The 23,548-nt window shown below is 35.8% G+C and overlaps 1 pseudogene; it reads left to right on the forward strand.

Moving 5' to 3' along the window:
* The first annotated feature begins 17,661 nt into the window (after window positions 1-17,661).
* Window positions 17,662-22,196, forward strand: LOC132803103 (phloretin 4'-O-glucosyltransferase-like; annotated as a pseudogene).
* Window positions 22,197-23,548: the final 1,352 nt, after the last annotated feature.

Below are 23,548 nucleotides of genomic sequence, written 5' to 3' on the forward strand. Positions count from 1 at the left end.
TTTTTACTAATAGTTTGACTGATTGTTTGTGATTTCTATCATTGATTTGATATAAAGTACCCCCATTTGGATATATATCATCAATAGATAGCCCCATTGGTGGTATATATTTTCCATCCTATCTCTTTCACTATAAAAAAAAATAATAACAATAAACATTATCAAATAAATACTTGAGCTTTACCAATTAAAAAAAAAAAAAAAAAGAATGACTGCTTACCAAACTTTTTTTTTTTTTTTTTTGGGGTCAATATTGCTTACGAAACTTGCATGTGACCTGTAGTTAACACTTTTCTAACTAAGAAAAAAAAAAAAACGTGGATTCTGTCATGCACTGCCAAATATGGTAATGCGAAATTTATATATTGTTTTAAATCAAAACTCTTAAAACCTATTATCCTTAATTTCTTGTGGTTGAAGTACTGCATTTCAAAAATATGGTGTTTATAACCAATTGTCATCATCTTAAAAATATAATTATAAGAAAAATGCAATTGCGATTGATATCTGTAATGTGGTCCAATAAATTATTATGCACGTCACAATTTTTATTTATTTATTTTAGAACTCTATAAATACGGGACAATTAAATGATATACAGTACCTGTACTGTCTGTTGTGCATGTACTGTATCTCCCTTTCTATCCCTTTTACTTTAAATAAAATAAAATAAAAATCCATTTTTTATTTTATTTTGATAAATCAGTGGGGAAAGTATTGTATTTTCCCTTTCTATCCCTTTAAATAAAATTTTGATAAATCAGTGAGGAGAGATAATAAATTAATAGTTGAATAGTTACACAGTTACTTTTCCAATATGTAAGAAAATATTATAGACGATTTTCTTTTTTTTTCTTTTTTTAATGCATATCATATAAAAAACTTGCATCTACTGTAGCAATTAAACTTTTCCCAATTGAGCAAGAAAATTAACCTTTTCCCAACTGAGCAAGAAAACATATACTTGGATTTTAAGACACTGCCAATTATTGCCCCCTTAATATATCAAATGGTACATCAAATTAATTTGGGATGTACATTTGATTATACTCCAATTTCCAATAGCAGCCTATGTGGGGCAATTTAATAGTAAAAGTTACTTTTTTTGATTTTATAATAATTTCCTTCAAGAAGAATAAAATGTTTAATAGGATGTGATATGTGGAAACTTTGTCCAAATTAAATCAATCTATACTTGGAAAAAAAAAACTAGTATTCCCACACTCACAAACATTATTAATCTAAAAGTATGCTTGTAGAACTTACAAATGCCGTCAATTTCATTGTAAATGTAGAGCGTATGTAATTCCAAAGTATATATTGTGGATTTTAGCTATTATTAATATATGTATCTCTATAGGTCATTCATGAGGCATTCATTAATCATGAGCTAAGACGAAAGAGAAGCCAGAAAACTTTTGTGCACAAAAGAAAACTGAAGGACTTTTTACTATAATATATACAAATAATTTCATAAACTTACATTAATTAATTGTAGGCTGAAAAGATTCACTATTGTATTTTTTTATTTTTTTTTAATATTTCAGATTTCCTTTCCTTTTATAGTTTATTTGAAATTGTGATAATTTTTAACATAAAGGTAGTTGTATATTTTAGTGTCCTGGTACTCTGAAAGTTTGCATATTAGGACTTCAAGTTTAAAACGTTTCATATTAGACCTTCAATTTATAATTTATTTTACGTTATATTGTCAATTTCCAATTTTACTAGCATAAAATTTAAAAATTAAAAAAATTGGCTAGTTTTTTCAATTTATAAAGAAAACAAGCAAAATAATAATAAATAATAATAAAATAATTAATTCATTGATGAGAAAACTAGTTAATTTTCTCAATTTTAAACTTTGTCCTAGTAATTTGGGAATGGAAAGCCTAATGTAAAATGTTTTAAACTTGAGAATCCTTATCAAAGTATAAGCTACCACAATGCAATTAATTTTAAAACAAATAATTTAATTCCAAATTAATTAACAACTCAAGAGATTTAAAAAAAAAAAAAAAGACATTCACCTTCATGGCAAATCGGTCACTTAAAAAAATTTCATTTTCCCAAACACCCCCACACGTTAAAATCAACTTTCTAGAATTTCTATCCTCCCAGTCCTTCCTTTTATTATTAGTGAGAGATGGGAACTCCGACTATATACTTTTACATGAGGCTGGAGACATATATACCATGTTAGTAGGTAGCTGAGCAAATATGTGAAAGGTTTTTATTTTTATTTTTAATTTATTATTGTTAATATTATTTTTGGTATAGAACAGTTCAGCTCCATTAAGATGCATGTCATATATGCACCACAATGTGTGTGCTTAACATCGGGCAATATGTTGCTTGACTTTATCATGGAAAAATTATGAAACAGTTAAGCCAACAAACAAAAAGAGTATATATATATATATATATATTTGTGAAAATCTGATGAAAGCTTTGTTAAAATTAACCAAATCCAAAGAAAAATATTATTTGTATCAATATTATTGGTGGTTACTACCATTAGCCTAGCTCATATACAGACATAACAATTTAATGGAGCATCTCCAATGATTTTATCCATTAAAGTTTATATGGTAAGAGATTTGAAAAATGTTGAAACTTGAATAGTATAGTATCTATTAATAAATAATATCTATTTAACTTTTTTTTTCCAATAGATCATATACGATGGCAAATCCTCAAATGGTGCAATGAGGACCTCCATGCTAGGGATAACATGGAAAAGGCCATGCTAGGAAACCCTTCTGTACAAGGGGTACAAAGAGAATATGATATTGCCCCCAAATGGTGTCATGGAGACTTCCACGCTCCCATGCTAAGGGTAACATGGAGGAGGCCATGCCAGAAAGGCACTTCTCCATGAAAGGGGCATATGAAGGATGGTGTTGCCCTCCATGCAAGGGGTACATGGAGGATGATGGGCGATGAGCCACTGAGTTGTTAATTTGACGGGATGTCAACCAAGGAAAAAAAATAAAAAATAAAAAATAATACTTTGAGGATGGAACCAAACCTAACAACAAATAAATAAGATTGCATATGAAACTTTGTTTTGGTGTATATTGCGTACGAAACTTTCATTTTGACTTATAATCCTGATTAAGCTAAAAAGTTGGATTCTCCCATGCACTGCCAAACATGGTGATGCCAAACTTATATATTGAGTTGAAATGACAGAAATTAATATGAATTTGTCTATACTCCAATGTCTGAAAGTATGAAGTGTCTAAACCTTGTCCAAAATTTCTTCATGACTAACTATCTTTTTAATTTATTTATTTTTATATGCAAAAATTGCAAACCACACGTAAACTCACCCGTTGAGGTAATTCATGATCTAAGACGAAAGAGAAACATAAAACAATTTTGTACTCGTTGAGGTCATTCATTCGCTAAGAGAAAGGAAAACATGAAACATTTTTTGTGGAGGAAAAAATTCAAGACTATCATAAGATATAGGATATATAATAATTAATTACATAAACTTATGTTTCTCTATGCATGTTGTACTTGTAAGTTGAAAGTTTTTCATAACTAATTATATTTTTCTTTTTTTCACATATGTTTCCCTTGATGCTTCCCTTTGACCTTGGTTACAAAACTCAAATCAGTTATTTTTAACATAAAATTAATGATCTGATTCTAAATTAATTGGTGAAAATTAGATAAAAACATCAATCTAGTTGATAAATATATCTTTTACTTTTAAAAAATATTCATTTACAAGATTAAAAACTCTGTTGGCAAACACTCACAATTAATATCATACATCAATTATGTCCTATATATTAAAAATCTATAGCAATTAAGAAACCCAACTTCAATTTCCCGAATTTCTATCTTCTCTGTTCTTCCTCTTGTCGAGATTATGATTGGAGCTTGCACAAACAACAGCTAGAGATGGAAATTAATTACTCCAGCCCATCATATATTTTATACATGAGGCTCAAGTCATATAGTATAAGTATGTAATGGATGAGTGCCTCCCCTATAGCGTTGCATTTGGCTCAAAATACGTGTAACTTAATATCGTAATGGTGGAGGAGGACGAATGGTAACAATAATAAAATTCGCAATGATCATTTAATATCAACAAGAAGTATAGTATATTTTTCTTTAGCCAAAAAAAAAAAAAGTATAGTAAATTTTTAGCGTGAAAATCCAATGAGGACATTGTTAACAAAATTAACTAAATCCAAAGTCTCTCTAACAATTAACCATTGTGAGTGGGTAAGAAAAAAAAAATTATCAGTGTTTGTGATTGTTAGAGTTGATGACCAGAATTCTTATTGACCCGATCTGAAAAGCTTGCGATGTGACCCATTTGGTGAATTTATTTTGAGAGAAAAAATAGAGCTCTGTGGGGGTAGCAGAGGTCGAGGGTCGATAGGCTAGTTTATTCCGTCTGTACAATATATATATATATATTCGGAGATTTTTTTTTTTCGGATGTAGTAGTTTTTGCAGCTCTATTTGCTCACCTTTTATGCCAATCTTTATCAATAAAAGTTTGCGTCTCTTTGCTTGTGGTTTTTTTTCCGTCAGGGATTTTCCACGTAAATCTGTGTGTGCTTTGTTTTATTTTATTACTATTGTTTTTGTTCTACTTTTCCTACCAAGTGGTATCAGAGCTAGGCTTGATTTTGACAATGGCATCCGTGAAGTATGATATTCCATTATTGGATCGAGACACCAGATTTGCGTTATGGCAAGTTTAGATACGGGCTGTTCTTGCACAGATGCATTTGGAAGATGCGCTATTAGGGTTTGATAAAATGCCCTCGTCTTTGACCGCGGAGGAGAAACAACGGAAGGATTGTAAAGCCCTAACTCAAATTCAACTTCATCCCTCTAATCAAATTCTGCAGGACGTTTTGAAGGAGAAAACTGTCGCTACATTATGGCTGAAATTGGAGCAATTGTGCATAACGAAAAGTTTGACTAGCAAATTACATTTGAAGCAGCGATTGTATTCTCATCGTATGTCTGAAGGTACGTCATTGGCTGAACACTTAGCTGTCTTTAAGGAAATTGTTGCTAATTTAAAGGCTATGGAGGTTAAGTATGAAGATGAGGATTTAGGATTAATTTTGCTATGTTCGCTGCCTTCTTCATATTCAACTTTTAGAGATACAATTTTGTATAGTCATGATACTCTTTACCAGGACCCATCCAAGATCCCTTTCTGGAACTCCAGACAAGCCCTGATCCCACGGAGACCCCTATCGAACCATCCTACGGAAAATCCGGCAGCACCTCCCCTAAAGGTAGGATATGCCCCAAAATTTACCTGCATGGAAATATACTTCTAAATCGTACCACCTTATCCCTCCCTCTTTATTACATATAAATTTCACAACTTGCAGCACTTCGATGACAGATCGCATAAAACATACACATATATGCAATAGGAATAATTTACCAAATAAACAACCAAAATATACCTTTAAACATTTATGTCCGCCCACACCACCCACTTAGTGCTGCAAATTCAAATACATTTCAAATGTCATTTTACAAATATACCAATGCATAATATAAAAAGAGGTGTACAAACCAATCACCACACCAACAATAATAATAGTAAATATTTTAATGATAATGATAACTATGTTAATACAATTCATCTGAGGGCTACGTATAACCATACATATTCAAAGGTTATCACATAACCTCACCTGCACGATGGCTATCACATAATCACACCTGCCAAGAGCTATCACATAACTGCACCTGCCTAATGGCTATCACATAGCCACACCTGCCAAGGGCTATCATATAACCACACCTGCCCAATGGCTATCTTTCTCACCCATAGGTTGTAATACTTGTTCAAAGTTACCGTATGATAATAACAATGATAAAATTTATTAATAATAATAAGAATATATAATAAAATCAACAGTAAGAAATCAGATCACAAACAGACAAGGTAGCATAAGATAAAATATTATCTTAAAATCCGTAACACATAATAAAATATGCACAATCGTAATGTAGATATATACGATACCATCTAACATACTGTGCGATCCATAATTCCAGCTGTCGCCGATACTCTACTACCCATACAGTCCGGCGTGCTTGCCTAAATTGGTCGTCTGATCCCCTGGATTCGTAGGCAACATATATACAAAGATAGCTCTACATAGACCACATCGGATTGTCCCATACGGTGTGGTATATAAAACATAATATAGCTTGACATAAATATGCATATATATATATATATACACTTAAAAAATACTTGATGCACATACTATATACCAGTGGTGCCCGAAGATGCCTAGTGTCCCAAGGCATCGACTAACAGGGAGGTTATAGAGAGAAAACCGGCATCCAGGCTTGTAATACCCCGTACCAAAAAATATACATGATTAAACAAGTTTGACCAAATTGACTAAGTTTGACCAAGTTTGACCAAGTGAATAATATATGGGTTCAAGTTGACTTTTTCAATAGCCAATATTTTTTATTTGATTGAGGTACCATTGTGTAGATCTCGTTGATATGAGTTCACAGACTGGCGGCACGCCAAATTCTGAGTTACAGATAAAAAGTTATGGTTCTGAGAAGTTTTAAGCATAAGTTTTAAATCAGTGTCCAAGTCAGTCCCTAATTTTTGTCTGTTAGTGATTTAGACTCTATATAAGCCTCGGTAAGTGTGCCAAACAGGAAGAAAAGCCCAAAAATACCCATTTGCTCTCCAAAACCCGAGAAAAACACCCCAGACCCACGGGCCCGAACCGACCGTTTTTACCTCCAACCGGGTTTACGTCGTTTGACCCATCTTTGGCCACCACCTTGCTACATGCGCTGGCCAGAGTGGAGCGGGGGATGGAGGCGAGCTCGGCCGCAAAATTTCACGGCCACTAGTCACCGGACGCGCCCAGATAGGGTCGGAGAAGCCGGACGGCTGGAAATTTTCTCTCTCCTCTTTTCTTGTGTTTTCTGGCCAACCCAGCTCAACCCATATCTCTATTCCACCATTTTTGACCCCTCTGAGTGCATTTTCATGGTTAGATTGCCCAAAATCCCCACCATTTGAGAGATCTCTCAAGTTCAAGTTTGGCCGAACCTTTACGTCAATTTTTCGGTCACCGGAGGAGTCATCGGACCAAGGTAAGACCACTGGTGAACTTCTTGTCTCTTGGGCTTTCCGTTGACTTATAATTTGTGAATTTTGGAGGTCGTTTGATAATTTTTCCATTTTTGGATCAATTAGTTAATTTTCGGATAAGTTGGGGACTGTGTTTGGACAAAAATTTGTCAAATTAGTTAAAAATTGGAGTTGAATTAGTGAAATTGGATATTATTAGAACCAATTAGGTGGTTCCATTTTGAACTATTAGGCTTCGGGTTAAAATCCCCAATTTTGGGTACCGGATCCTAAGGACACACGGTATAATTAGACTGCCCGGTGTCCAGTTTATGCAATTTTGTAATACTGTAAATTATTTTGAGACATTTGGATTATATAAGTATCTCTGGTTTAGTTGTTTGGAGCCTGAGGATTATACAGGCATTCGAGTTGAGCCTGGAGGCAATCTTGTAGAGGAGCAGGCATGAGCATCTACAGTACTATGAGTGGTTATATCATTTTTAAATATTTTGGATATATGGTATAATATATATGTGGTTTAAATATTTTACGTTTATACCATTTGACTGAAATGTTGTTTTATGCATGTATAAATATGTGCTTTCACATATATGTATGAACATTTTATATGACTTTTGATAATATTTTAAGTCATTTTCAATTTTAATGGGTCCATAAATGGACTTGTGGTATTTAAATATCTTGGTAATTGAATTGAGATTTTAAATCATTTTGGAAACTATTTGGTTTGAGAAACCAGATTGAAAATCATATGATTTTAAGCATGATCAAATATTTTATAAATTTTATGTGCTTAAAATTGGTTTATGGTGAATATATTTCACTGTGGTATTTCTAGCTTTCGTATGAAATGATATTTTGAGATTTTTGAAGTATTTAATTAAGCGGTGGAAGTTTAAATGTTAAATTATGATTTATGATACAGTATTGTTTGAAAAAGTATATATATAATCTTACAAGATTGTTTCATGTATACTGTATTGGTTATTTTTAAATTGATGTACCATGTAATGCCAATACCTTGGATCAGTATTATATTTATATTACCACGCGCTGGGTTTACCACGATGCCGTGAGGTTGGTTACATCCAACGGTTATCTATTATTACCACGGACTGTAAGGTCGGGTTTATCCGACGGTTTATTATTATTATCACGGTGCCGTGAGGTTGGTTGCATCCAACGGTTATTTATTATTACCACGGACTGTAAGGTCGGGTTTATCTGACGGTTTATTATTATTATCACGGTGCCGTGAGGTTGGTATCATCCAACGGTTTATTATTGCCACAGACCGTGAGGTTGGGTACGTCCCAACGGTTATTTATTATTTCCACGACACCGTTCATATATTGAGGGTCGTGAGGTGGGTGTATCCCACAGTTTACAGATTGGTACATCATATGATACATTATATATGTTTGTATATATTGTTGATTTATAAATATTGTGATGATCTCTGCATTTTTTCATATTTATTTGGTGGAATTATATTTATTATATTTTGTGCTCAAATGTTTATATCATGATTTGAGACATTTCATAATATTACAATGATCGTTCATTCATACTTTTGAGCATCGGTTTTTATGGTATTAATTGGGGTACAAGTTTGGATTTTGTGAAATGATTTTTAAACGGGAAACTTTTCAAAAGAGTGGAACGAGAGGTCTTAAGAGGAAGATTTTTCAGAAGTAAATCATTATTTTTCTATTATACTACACCACTCACTGAGATTTCTTTATCTCACATTTTATGGTTTTAAATTCGTTCCTCTAGGCCCAGGTAGCTAGTAGCAGTCTACCTCGCACACAGCTTATCACTTGTTTCCTTCCACTACAGCAGCCGTATTTATCCTTTCTTCACCTATTGTTATCTTCTGGACTTATTTATTACTTATTTGTACTCATAGACTTTGTTGACACTCTTAAAATGCTCTGATTTTACTTATGGGACTTAGTAGAGACCATGGTATTCATGTGTGTAGTTATGGCCTGTAGTACAGTAGGCCGGTTGTGGACTTATTTATATATATATATATATATATTGAGGTATTAATGTTAATGCTGGTGTTTGATTATCTACATTTTAAGGTGAGGTTCCATTGGATATTTTCTAGTGATTGTCCAGTGGGACTTCACTGGGCGGGATCACCCGAGAGGTCCTGGAGGGTTCCCGGGGAGGGTCCTGTCAAGGCCGTCCTAGCGTCCCAGCAGCGTTGATGCTATAAGAAGAACCCGAAATGAGCTAATGACGATTGAAAATGTAACACCCCGTCCCAAATCGCACCTGAATCCGTGCACATTGACCGAGGTTAATCGTTGACCGAGCAGGTTAAAAGTTGACTTTTTGTTCCAGTTGAAATTTCGAGTTGACCAAGGTACCGTGGCGAAGTGCATGATGCCCCGAGTTCGTAGACTAGTAGCACGTCAAAAACGGAGCTACGGTTTGAAAGTTATGAGCAAAACAAGTTGAGGTCCAAACTGTCTAAAGGGTGCCGAAGTTGACTTTTTATTTATGGGGAAGTGAGCTTTGACTCATGCATGGTTGTGAAGTGCTCGTCGATACGAGTTCACAGACTAGCGGCACGCTTAAAACGGACATCCGGTTGAAAAGTTATGGACGTTTGAAATTCACCGGATACCGTATTATTTTATTATATCTGGCTTAAGAGCACAGTGACGCCATTTGTCAACTTCTGATTGGTCCACGTGGCATGAACAGTGTCGCACTGTGGCTTTTATTTGATAAAAATCTCGGGGAAGAGAGAGAAAGAGAGAGAGGAGAGAGAAAGAGAGAGAAAGTCCAACCGGCCACCGGAGATTTTCAAATTTTCCGGCCGATCTACTGTACACATGCCAGCCAGAAAGATTCCCCTCCCCATTTTCGGTAAAACCTCAAATTTTCACGGCCATCGGCCGCTGGACGCGCCCGGATCGAGGCGGCGAAGATCGGCGGCGAGTTTTTCCCTCCACCGCTGGCCACCACCGATTGACCCATTTTCGGCCATTTTCCGGCCACACGCGCCAACTAGCCACCACCACCTCCTCAAGTCCGGCCGACCCACCAAATTTCACGGCCACCGGACCACCGACGCGCCGGGATCGGAGCTTTTTCCGGCGAAGGGCCGAAATTCTTCAAACCGTGATTTCTCCGCCGTCCGGCTTCCGTTTGCCTCACCACCGGTCCCGTTGGATTGCTCTCCCCTTGATCTATAAATCTACAAAAAATCCCAACCAACGGCCACCGCACGCGCCGCCGACGGTTGCCGGTGACCGCGGCGGCTCGCTGGAAGTTACTGTTCCGGCGAGTACCCAGTCTCCTGGTCGGCTCCTATCCACTGTGTTCGATCTCCTGAACCCGAATCTGGCATCCGTTTCCACCAATTCGTGACGGTTTGGGAGAATTGTGGAGCCAAAACCCGAAAAGCTTCAAGGCAAAATTTCGACCTCGTCGAGTCCGATCACCGGAAAGTAAGACCGAATCAGTGATCCTCATCACTCGAGCTTCGATTCGGTACATAACTTGTAACTTTTAGATATCGTTTGGTGTTCGCTCCCCGGGTACCCATTTGGGAATTATCCGAATAAAATATTAATATATATTTGGTTGGTATACTGTGGTTGTTTAGGTGCACGCGCGAGTAGTGGCGTTGATCCTGCGGAGGATCTTAGCTGATTTACCCACTCAAGGTGAGTGACCCACCTTCAAAAATTATTTTGGGCAATTAATTATGGTTAATTGATATTTAAATTATGCTCATGTGGTACAATTTGATTATGGTTTAATTTATTATTTATGCATGAGCAAAGTATATTTCGGTAATAATCATACGTGGTTTTAATTGTTATTTTCCTGGCATAATTGGGTTAATTATTTTATGAAAATATTTGTTTAAGTTGGTGGTTTAATTGTATAAATTATGCCGCGATATTTTAATTGTTGTACCTCATGTTACGAGAAAATTTGTGGTTTATTGGTTATCGATGTTTCGTACCGGTTGTTAAATAAATATGTGGGATGGTATTTTGTGAAAAATTTGGTATATTTCCCACGGTAGTTTTGGAAAATGGTACAGTTGGTTTAATAATTGTTTTAGACGCATTCACACAGTATTGGTGTTCTGGTATATGTATATGTGGTTCAGTGCGCAAGTATTATTATTTCACCCGTGAGTTGCCATTGGACCGTGGGCAGGCAAGTCTTGTATAGTGCACATAGTCGCCCCCCTCCTTGGCCGGGATGATGATTTCAGCAGCGGTACTGTCGGGACGCCGAAGTGCCGTTTGCAAGTTTCTCTCTTTAACCCCCCCCCCCCCCCCCCCGGCCAGTCGGCACTCAGGACGCTGGGTATCAGAGGGCATCACTGGTATATGGTGTGGTGCGTCAAGTGTAATTGTCAGGTGTAATTTTCAAAAAATGTTTCAAACCCCAAGGGTGTTCAAAAATTATTTATTATAATTTATTACATTTTAATTATATATTAGGGTATGTATTTATTTATTTATTGTTTATCAAATGGTTTAATTCCTTGGTTTTCGGGAAGTACGTACATCTGGTTTTGTGAAATTGTTTTAAAAAGGAAACATTTCAAACGGAGCGATTGGTGAGAGTTTTGAGGGAACTTATTATTTCCAACAGTTGTTATTATTTATTTATTAATTGTTGGTATTTACTCAATTCCCTTAATTTTCATTATTATTATTTTATTATCATTAAAAGTGTTCAGTAGTTAGGGTCACTCATTGAGATGATTAGCATCTCACGTTTTTAAGTTTCGTTCCCTTAGGTGCAAGTGGTGGTAGGCGTTCTTCTGGAGCGAATCAATTTTTCCGCTGCTGTTGTGTTTCGAGAAGTACCTTTGTACTCTTTCATTTCAGTGTATTATTTCTTTCATCCTTGTTGTATTTCTGTTGATTAGCACTTCTTAAAGCTCTGTATACTATTGGGACACTTATGTTTTATGTATGCACTGGACTGTTGTTATTTTTGAGAAGTGCTGAAATTTGTGGAACAACTTGTAGTTTGTGGGAAGAATAAGGGGGTGATTATAGAAGTGTATTTTTCAGTGCAGGTAATTTGGGGTAAGTCCATCCCTTAGGGGAGGTTCTACTGGATTTTCCGTTGGAGGGTCCGGTAGGGTTTCCCTGGGATCAGGGCTTGTCTAGGGTTCCAGGGAGGAATTTTGGACGGGTCCTGACAGAAAATCTTCCGATCATTGGGAACCCAAAATGAAGAGAGAAGGAGGGAGAGAAAGAGAGCAAGAAGAAGAACAGTCGCTCCCCCCTCCCTTTTTCACGTGGGGGAAGAAAAAATAAAGGAAAAAGAAAAAGAAAAGAAAAGAAAAGAAAAGAAAATTAATAAAATAATAAAATAATATTTTATGATAAAATAATATGATATTTTATTGAGATAACATGTGGCACTTTATAAACGTGGCATGTGGTATAACCCTACCGGTGACACATGGCTCAAATCAAAGACTTTTTAAATATTTTACTATCCGATAATATTAGTCTTGGGAAAAATAGATATAATTTTACAGACCCATAACTTTTCAACTGTAGGTCCAAATTAGGCGTGTCACCAGTCTACAGAGTTGTATCGATGAGCACTTCCATATGATCCATGGGTCAACACCGAATTCTATGCAAATAAAAAGTCAACTCTAGACCCGTTGACCAATTCGGATCATATCTTGTTTCACTCATAACTTTCAAACCGTACCTCCGTTTTCAACGTGCTACTAGTCTATGAACTCGGGTTGATGCGTATGCCGCAATGGTACCTTGGTCAGTGCAAAATTCCATTTGAATTAAAAAGTCAACATTTTGACCCATTTGGTCAACGGTCAAACTTGGTCAACCCTTGGTCAACGTGAAAGTTTCTGATGTATTTCGGGATGGGGTGTTACACTCTTACTTTGGAAGAGATTTATGATGCTTTGTTTTCTAAGGAAAAGGCGAAGCAGCTTGTAGTAGGATCTGAGACTCAGGCAGAAGGTCTTGTTGTTCGAGGCAGAACGCAAGAGAGGAATTCTGGTGGTGATTGGAAGGGGAGATCAAAATCTAGCAATAAGGAAAAGGTGTGTAGGTACTGCAAAAAGAAGAGGCACATTAAATCAAAGTGTTATAAATTGCAGAATAAGAATAAAAGGGCTGCTGCTAATCAAAAGGGAAAACAATTGGACAATTCTGGTCAGGCCAGTGTTGCAAAAGACAATTACAGTGATGGAGAGCTCCTTGTTGTTTATGATAATAACTCAAAACCATGTGATGAGTGGATTCTAGATTCTGGCTGTACGTTTCATATGTGTCTCAATCAGGATTGGTTTACAACATATGAAATTGTATCTAAGGGTGCTGTGTTGATGGGAAATAATGCACCTTGTAAGATCACAAGTGTTGGAACAGTTAGAATTAAGATGTTTGATGGAGTTGTCAGGACACTGGGGGATGTGAAACACATCCTAGATTTGAAAAGGAATCTTATCTCATTAAGTACCCTTGATTCAAAAGGGTATAAGTACATTGGTGAAGGTGGAGTTCTGAAGGTTAGTAAAGGTGCTCTTGTTGTGATGAAAGGGTAGAAAAAATCTGCAAAGTTATATGTTTTACAGGGCTCTACTGTTATAGGAGATGTGGCTGTTGCTACACGTTCTTTATCAGATTCTGATGTCACTAAACTTTGGCATATGCGTCTTGGTCACATGAGTGAAACAGTATGGCTGAGTTGAGCAAAAGAGGACTTCTTCGAGGTCAGAGTATTAGCAAATTGGAGTTTTATGAGTATTGTGTCTTTGGGAAGCAGAAGAGAGTCAGATTCCAAAAGGCATTCACAACACCAATGGTATACTTGATTATATACATTCTGACCTATGGGGACAATCTATAGTGCTTTCTAAAGGAGGTGCTAGTTATATGTTAACCATTATTGATGATTTCTCTTGGAGACTTTGGGTGTTCTTTTTGAAACAGAAGAGTGAAGTTTTTGCTATGTTTAGAGATTGGAAGACCATGATAAAGAAGCAAATGGGGAAGTAGATAAAACATTTGCGCGCTGACAATGGCTTAGATTTTGTTCTGACGAGTTTAATGTCTTATGCAAGTCAGAACGAATTATGAGACACATACAATTCGTCAAATTCCACAACAAAACGGTGTAGCAGAGCGGATGAATAGGACTATAATGGAGAAAGTACGATGCATGCTTTCTAATGTTGGTTTACCAAAGTCGTTTTAGGCTGAAGTGGAGAAAGTACGATGCATGCTTTCTAATGTTGGTTTACCAAAGTCGTTTTAAGCTGAAGTGGCTTCCACAACTTATTTTCTCATTAATCGGTCTTCTTGAACTGCTATTGACAAAAAGACTCCTCTAGAGGTATGGTTTGGTACTCCTGTTGATTATTCTAATTTGAAGATTTTTGGATGTCCTGCATATGCTCATGTTGATAATGGGAAATTGGAACCTAGATCTATTAAGTGTGTTTTTCTGGGTTATAAGTATGGTGTGAAAGGATATAAATTGTGGTGTTCTAAAACTGGTAAGATCATAATTAGCAGAGATGTTGTTTTTGATGAAAATGCTATGCTACGAGACTTGCCTTCTAGTTATTATTATGATACAAGTCAGTAGAAATCGAGTACACAAGTTGAGTTTCAGATTGGGTCAGGATCTACATCAGAGTTGACACCTCAACCTTGTTCAGAGACACATGGTGGTGTTGTCTCGACACCACCACCTCCAGGACCACATTATTCGATCGCTAAGGATAAGTCTAAAAGAGATGTTAGACCTCCACAAAGATATGCTGAGGTTGATTTGGTTGCCTATGCCTTGAATGTAGCAAAGAGTATTGATTCAAGTGAAGAACCTTCTACTTATTTAGAGGCAGTTAGTTATGATGATTCTGGTAGGTGGATGATTTCTATGCAGAAGGAGATAGAGTCTCTACATAAGAATGACACATGGGAGTTGGTAAGATTGTCAAAGGGTAAGAAAGCAATTCGTTGCAAATGGGTGTTCAAAAGAAAGGAAGGGATGCCTAGAGTTGAAGAAGCCAGATATAAGGCAAGATTAGTTGTAAAGGGTTATAGTTAAGTTCCAGGTGTTGACTTTACAGATGTGTTTTCACCAGTTGTAAAGCATAGTTCAATTAGAGCTTTGCTTGGTATTGTGGCTTTGTATGACTTTGAGCTAGAGTAGTTAGATATGAAGACAGCATTCTTATATGGTGAACTTGAGGAGGACATCTACATGCAACAACCAGAGGGCTTTGTAGTTTCAGGTAAAGAGGACTATATGTGCTTGTTGAAAAAGTCCCTTTATGGTATGCAACAGTCTCCTAGGCAATGGTACAAAAGGTTTGATTCATTTATGATCTTTAATGGTTTTAAGAGTTGCAGTTATGATAGTTGTGTCTATTTTAAGAGGAGTGATGATGGATCATTTGTTTACTTACTCTTGTATGTGGATGACATGCTGATAGCAGCAAAGGATAAGAGAGAGATAAAAAAGGTTAAAGCCCAACTTAGTAGAGAGTTTAAGATGAAAGATTTGGGAGCGGCTAAGAAGATTCTAGGTATAGAGATTCTTAGAGATAGACAGGCAGACAGATTGTATCTAAGTTAGAAAGGCTATATTCAGAAAATTCTTAGTAGATTCAATATGCAGAATGCCAAACCTGTTAGTACACCATTAGCGGCTCACTTCAAGCTTTCATCTGCTTTATCTCCACAATCAGATGATGATGTTGACTATATGTCTTAAGTTCCATATTCTAGTGCAGTGGGATCTCTCATGTATGCTATGGTTTGTTCACATCCAAATTTAGGATATGCAGTTAGTAGATAGAGGAACCCTGGTAAAGAACATTAGAAAGCAGTTCAGTAGATTTTCAGATACTTGCGTGGCTTTTCTGATGTTTGTTTGTAGTTTGGGAGGACTAGAGATGGAGTCATTGGATATGTAGATTTTGATTTTGTTGGAGATTTAGATAAAAGAAGATCTCTTACTGGGTATGTGTTTACTGTTGGTGCCTATGCTATTAGTTGGAATGCCACTTTGCAGAATACAGTTGCGTTGTCAATTACTGAGGCAGAGTACATGGCTATTATTGAGGCTTGTAAGGAAGCTATTTGGTTGAAAGGATTATTTGGTGAGCTTAGTGATGATTTGCAGATTACCATAGTTTTTTGTGACAGTAAGAGTGCAATCTTCTCACGAAAGATCAGATGTTTCATGAGAGGAAAAAGCATATAGATGTTCGGTATCATTTTGTGCGTGATGTTATTGCTTGTGGTGATATTGTTGTCAACAAAGTGAGTACTCATGATAATCCTGCTAACATGATGACAAAGAGACTTCCAGTAGCCAAGTTTGAGCATTGCTTAGACTTGGTTGGTGTTTGTTGCTAAGCTTTGGCTTTTGTGGAAAAGGATGGGAACTTTTATCAAAGATTGGAGCTTCGTATTTTTCATTCCTTGTATGGAATTCGTGTCAATGTGGAGATTGTTAGAGTTGGTGATCCAAATTCTTGTTGATCCGACCCAAAAAGCTCGCGGTGCGACCCATTTGGTAAATTTATTTTGAGAGAAAAAATGGGGCTCTGTGATGGTAGCGAAGGTTGAGAGTCGATAGGCTCGAGATTGTAGTTTTTGCAAAACAATTTTTAAGTTTATTTTGTCCATACAATATATATATTTTCGGGGTTTTTTTTTTCGGATATAGTAGTTTTTGCAGATTTATTTGTTCACCTTTTGTACCAATCTTCATCAATAAAAGTTTACCTCTCTTTGCCCGTGATTTTTTCTCGTCAAGAGTTTTCCACGTAAATCTGTGTGTGCTTTGTTTTATTTTATTGCTATTGTTTTTGTTCTACTTTTCGTACCAATGATGGATAGCAATATTATGTCCAAAACAATCATATCAACTATATATATATATATATATATAAAGATTATATGGTGTGGACATCCACAAAGATAATCGTTTTTGAAGAAGTCATTGTCAATATTTATGTTTGTGTTATAGTATTAATGACGATTCCTTAAAAAACCATCATCTTTATGACATCAGCATAATAAAAACGTCCGGACATCTACACCGTAGACGGACAATATATATATATATATATATGTATGTATGTTTTTTGTTTAAATACATATATATTAATTTTGTAACTTCTCTGGAGAGAATTAAATTATATGCATTCACACGGTGTAAATCTTTAACTTCCATTCCATCAGCAAAATACAATTGTCAAAGAGACAAGGAAATGCAATCGATATTTCTCTTGACATTTGAGACAAAAAAACTCCAACTCCCAATTGATGACCTGCTCCACTTATTCATTGTATTCTCCATCACCATAAACACACCAAACCTTTTTCTTTCAATCCCCTTTCTTTAAAAGCACGCCCTGTCCATCTCCTCCATACATTTTCAACAATTTCAATTCTTCACGCAATTCTAAGCCTAAATATATTTAGGAAAAACAAATAATTATATAGAATAAAGTCATGGTAAACCCTCCTCGATTCCTCATCGTCACCTACCAAGCACAAGGTCACATAAACCCTGCCCTTTAAATTTACAAAGTGCTTAACCGCCATAGGTGCCCATGTCACCTTCTTCACTTCTCTTTCAGCCTACAGCCGCATGGCCAAAGCTTTTTCTTCTTCTAATCTCAACACCATCATCGACAACTTGTCGTTTTCCCACTTCTCCGATGGCTACGATGATGGCTTCAAGTCAAGTGATGATGTCAACCAATATTTCTCGGAGATAAGGCGTCGCGATTCACAAGCTTTACGGGATCTCATTGTCTCCAGTGCAAACGAAGGCCATCCTTTCAGTTGCTTAGTCTTCACTTTCATGCTTCCTGGGTGGCTAAGGTGGCAGATGAACTTGGTCTTCCATCGACGTTGCTTTGGATTCAACCGGCTACTGTCAGGTCCCGTCCAAGATTTTTCACCAGAACCCTAAACAAGCCCTGATCCTAGGGAAACCCTACTGGACCTTCCAATGGAAAATTCGGTAGAACCTCCCCACGGGTTGGACTTACCACAATTCCCTGCACTAAAAACACACTTCTATATATATACCACCTTATTCCTCCACTTTTCTACAATTTAATTCCACAATAATCAGCACTTCCATAAATTAAACAATGAACTAATGCAGTATTTAATAAAATATATCCAATATATTATACAGAGCATCATAGGGTACAATTAAGTATGAAAGTTATACAAAAAAGGATGAAAAGAAATATTACAATAGAAATAAATGAAAAGAAAGAAAACTCCTCGAAATATGACAGCAACGAAGGTCAAACTCGCTCCGGACGAACGTCCACCAATCCTTGTACCTAGGAGAATGGATTTAAGAAATATGAGATGCTAATCATCTCAGTAAGTAACCCTATCTACTCTACAATTATAATAGCAATGATAATCATAGTACACTTGAATAATTAAGAATAAATAAGTAAATAATTAATAATTAATAATTAATTGAAAATAATATTTTCTCTCAAAACCCTCACCATTCACTCCGTTGGAAAAGTTCTCATTTTAAAACATTTTCGTAAAACCCAATCTTTTATGCCCCAAAAATCAAGGAATAATTAATTTAATAAAAATTTGAATAATCCAAATACGAATAAAATAAATTTAGAATACTTGCATTAAAGAAATATAATATAAAAGTGAAATTCAATATATAATTCGTAAAATTTGATTTAATAAACTAAAATAAACAGTGTCAAAAATATAATTTAAATAATTACAAACAATCATGTAAAATAAGTGGTAAAAATATTATAATATTCATTTTGAAATATTCAACCAATCTATATAATAAAAATATGGCAAGATGCATTTTAAAAACATTATTTTAAAATAAATGACATAAAATATGAATAAATACATTTTAGAAAAATACTAATTGAAAATAGGTGATAAAACAAATTAAATACATTTAAGTTAAATACAATTTTAAAACTTTAGGATTTGAAATTTATATCAGAAAAATAATACTTGACCACAATATATAACAGTAATGCCCTATGATATCCAGCGTCCCGAGCACCGTCCGGTGAGAGGTTAAAGAGAGAAACTTGCATACGGTCGCTTCGGCATCCCTACAGCGCCGGTGCTTAAACCGTCAACCCGGCCATGGAAGGCCATGGAAGGGGGCGGCTTATGGCCAATATCAAACTTGCCTGCTCTCGGTCTGATGGCAACTCATGGGAGACATTATAACTTGCGTACTCATCTACATATATAGTACAGAACACCAGTACTGTATGAGTGTGTCTAAAACAAATAATCATATTATTTTAAAAAATAACAATTTTTCCAAAACTCACCGTGGGAATCATACCATTTTTCAAATTCACAATTCCACATTTTTTCTTTAATATCTCCAGCGTAAATCCATTAGTAATAATATACAAATAACTTTTCCCAAATCATAAAATCAATCAAACAATATTTCAAGGGCATAATTATATAATTTGAAAGTAACAAACTTAAACCAATATTTTTCTTGAAATATTTAAAATCAAATCATGCCCAAAAATAATATTAAAATCCAAATACAATTAATTAAATGAAAACACCTTGCTCATGTGTAATAAATTCAATTAAATCACAATATTAATAATCAAGAATTTCTTAATAAACCAAACTTTCATTTAGCATCAATAAGCACATATATATATATATATATATATATATATATAAAAGAAATCACCGAAATTGATAACACAATTTATCACAGTTATAAATAAATTTCACCACATGAGAATATTTTCTGAATATTAAATTAACACAAAATAAATATAATTAATCACCCCAAAATAGTTTTAAAGGTGGGTCACTCACCTCAAGCACGTGTATCAATTGAGATCCTCTGCAGGATCAACTCCACTACCTACATGTGTACCTAAAATATCCACAATACACAAAACTAATTATTTTAATATTTTAATCGAGTAACCCCCGTATGGGTACTCGGGGAGAGAACACAAATGATATACTGAATCAAAGCTTGTGAAACGAGGATTACGAATCTGGTCTCACTTTCCGGAGATCAGATCCGAGGTGGCCGAAATCTTGTCGGAAAGGTGTCGGGTTTTGGATCTTCGGATCTCACAAACTACCAGGAGTTGGAGGAAACCAACCTTAGATCTGGGTTCAAGAGGTCGGAACTAGTGGGAAAAGATGGGCGGTGCAGCTGGGACCTCGCCGAAAAATCGATTTCCCGACGAGCCGTCGTGGTCATCGGAACCCGTCACTGCCAGCGGGGCATTCGGTGGCCACTGGTCATGATTTTTGGATGAAATGTAGATCAGAGGATGGGCGAACAAATGGGCCTAGCGGCTAGCGGTGAGGCAAATGGAGGCCGAATCAGGGAGAAATCTAAGTGGGAAGTTTTTGACACTGCTGTCTGAAAATGCCCCAATCTGGGCGCGTCGGTGGTCGGGTGGCTGCGAGATTTGGTAGGCTGGCCGGAAAGGGGTGGAGGACGGTGAACGAAGGGTGGCCGTGGGTGGTGGCTTCTCTCTTTCTCTCCTCCCCGCTTTCTCTCTCTCTCTCTCTCTCTTATCACATGGCTCACACATGGGTTTGGGCCAATAAAAAGCCATCCCATGGGTGCCATTGTGCACTCATGGGATAGGCTGAGGACTTGACACATGGCGCATATTTTTCACAATAACACCATTTAATTAAAAATAGTATAAAATAATAATGTATCTGAAAAATTTTACGAGTCCATAACTTTTTAACCTGGTGTCCAAATTAGGCATGCCACTAGTCTATAGACTCGTATCGATGAGTACTTTACAACTATACAAGAGTCAAATTGAAATTCTACATAAATAAAAAGTCAAACTTGGCACCTTTGGACAGCTTGGACCGCAACTTGTCTTGCGCATAATTTTCAAACGGTAGCTCCGACTTCGACGTGCTACTAGTCTATGAACTCGGAATGATATGTACTTTGAAATGGTGCCTCGATCAACACAAAATTCCATCCATAACAAAAAGTCAAAATTTTGACCCTTTCGATCAACGGTCAACATCGGGGTGTTACAACTACTTTGTTGGACATCTATTATTATTACTTCCATGGCTATGAAGATCTGTTCAACAATAACAATGATCCTTCAAGTGCAATAGAATTACCAGGATTGCCATTGAAGCTCACGAGCCGTGATCTACCTTCCTTCATGGATTCTACAAATACATACAGTTTCGTCCTCCTTATATTGAAAGAGCTATTTTAGATATTGCTTGAGAAAGAAGACAAATCAAAATCAGTGCTTGTAAACACCTTCGATGCTTTAGAGCCCCAAGCTTTAAGATCAATCATAAAGTTCGATATGATTGCGTAGACCATTGATTCCGTCTGCTTTCTTGGATGGGAAAGATCCATCTAATACTTCATTTGGAGGTGATCTTTACAAAGGTTCAAAGGATTATAATGAATGGTTGAACTCCAAGTCTAAAGCATTTGTAATTTGGAGGAAATTGGAAAAGGTTTGTTGGGTTTTGGACGTCCATTCTTGTGGGTGATAACAGAGAGGCAAAACCCAGAAAAGAAGAAAGAAGAAAATGGATTGAGTCATACAGAGGAATTGGAGAAGGTTGGGAAGATAGTTCAATGGTGTTCACAAATGGACGTTTTGTCAAATCCTTCATTGGGTTGCTTTGTGACGCATTGTAGGTGGAATTCTACACTGGAGAGCTTGGTTTGTGGGGTTCCAATGGTGGGATTTCCTCAGTGGTTAGATCAAGGGACAAATGGGAAGCTGATTGAGGATTCATGGAAGGTTGGGGCGAGAGCGAGAGAAAATAAGGAGGGGATTGTTGAAGGTAATGAGATTAAGAGGTGCTTGGAATTGGTGATAGGTGATGGAGAAAAAGGTGAAGAAATTAGATGGAATGCTAAGAAATGGAAGGATTTTAGCAGAGAAGCTGCCATGGAAGGTGGGTCTTCTTATAAGAATCTCCTAGGTTTCTTAGATGCGACAGTTCAAGACTAGGACTCCTTCAGGTATCAATTAATCTTGGTTTTCTTTTCATAAGAAAACTAATACTAATACTAATAATTAAATTATTATTAATAAGTGATTTGGAAAATAAGTAAGAACATCTGGGTTTCTTCTTCATCTTATCATTCTAGTACTATCTCTGCAGCACTGTTAAATTAAAAAAAATGTGTGTGTGTTCATGATCAAGAGATAATGTGTTATTACTCTATTTTAGTTACTTCTAAATAATTAATTAACATTTTTTACAAAATCAGTGATCATAAATTATGCTGAAATTTTTTTTTTCTTAATTAACAATATATACATATTCTTGGTCAAAATTAATAATTAGTTGATATCAGTAGATATATATAAGACATGATTAAGTCTCCGACAATTGCATCCTATTGGTTTTGGCAGACATGGTGCGAAAAAGACTTGAAATCGGATTTATACAAATCAATTAAGAAAATGAAAGTTTATTACATTATTGGATTTTTTCCCTTATCCTTTTAAGCTTTACCCCCAAACTGGAAAAACCCTTATATTACCTCCCTAAACAATTATTATTATTTTATCACTTTAGTTTAGTTGTACAAGTTTTCTCAATAAATTTGACAAAATTAATTATGCTTATTGTTAGAAATGTAATATAAAATAGAATAAAACAGTTTATGAATTAGAATTAAATGAGTTGTTTTTAACAAATTAAATGCATGTTAATTAGACTTAATTGACATGAAAGTAACAGGTTAGGGCCTCTGTAATGGCTTTTGTAGTATAGACAGTAAAGAACAAAAAGTTTATATTTTTCATTTATTTGTAGAAAAAAAAAGTTGCTTAGTAAAGGGGGTATTCTCTTTTCATTTTCTCTTATATTTTTTAATTTTTTAATTAATGATATTGATCTAAAATTTAATTTCAATATAAGACAATAAATAATAAACAACGAAGAGAAATGGGCTGACGGAAACTTAATATGTGCAGGTAGACTGGGGGATCTATTGTTCATAATTTGATATAAATTGTTAATTATAAAAACAAAAAACAAATGGAAGATTTTAAATTTTTATGTCTTGTTTTAGAGCTTTACAATCCAACAAAAATGGCAGAAAATCATCCTCGGCTTTTAAGCAATCCATCGAAGCAAAACGACGTAGCCTAGTAATGACATTAGGCCACATGCCGGTCAAGATGCTTCTCACTAGGGGTGGGCTCGGTGCGGTTTGGTTCGGTTTTATAGATTTTTTTAAACCGAATCAATCAATTCGGTTTGGATTGGATACGAACCAAACCAACCCGACCACCATGTTCAACCCGAACCGAACCAAACCGATGATCATTGGTCGGTTTGGGTTGGGTTA

Source organism: Ziziphus jujuba, chromosome 3 (genome assembly GCF_031755915.1).
Source record: "Ziziphus jujuba cultivar Dongzao chromosome 3, ASM3175591v1".
Classification (NCBI taxonomy): Eukaryota; Viridiplantae; Streptophyta; class Magnoliopsida; order Rosales; family Rhamnaceae; genus Ziziphus; species Ziziphus jujuba.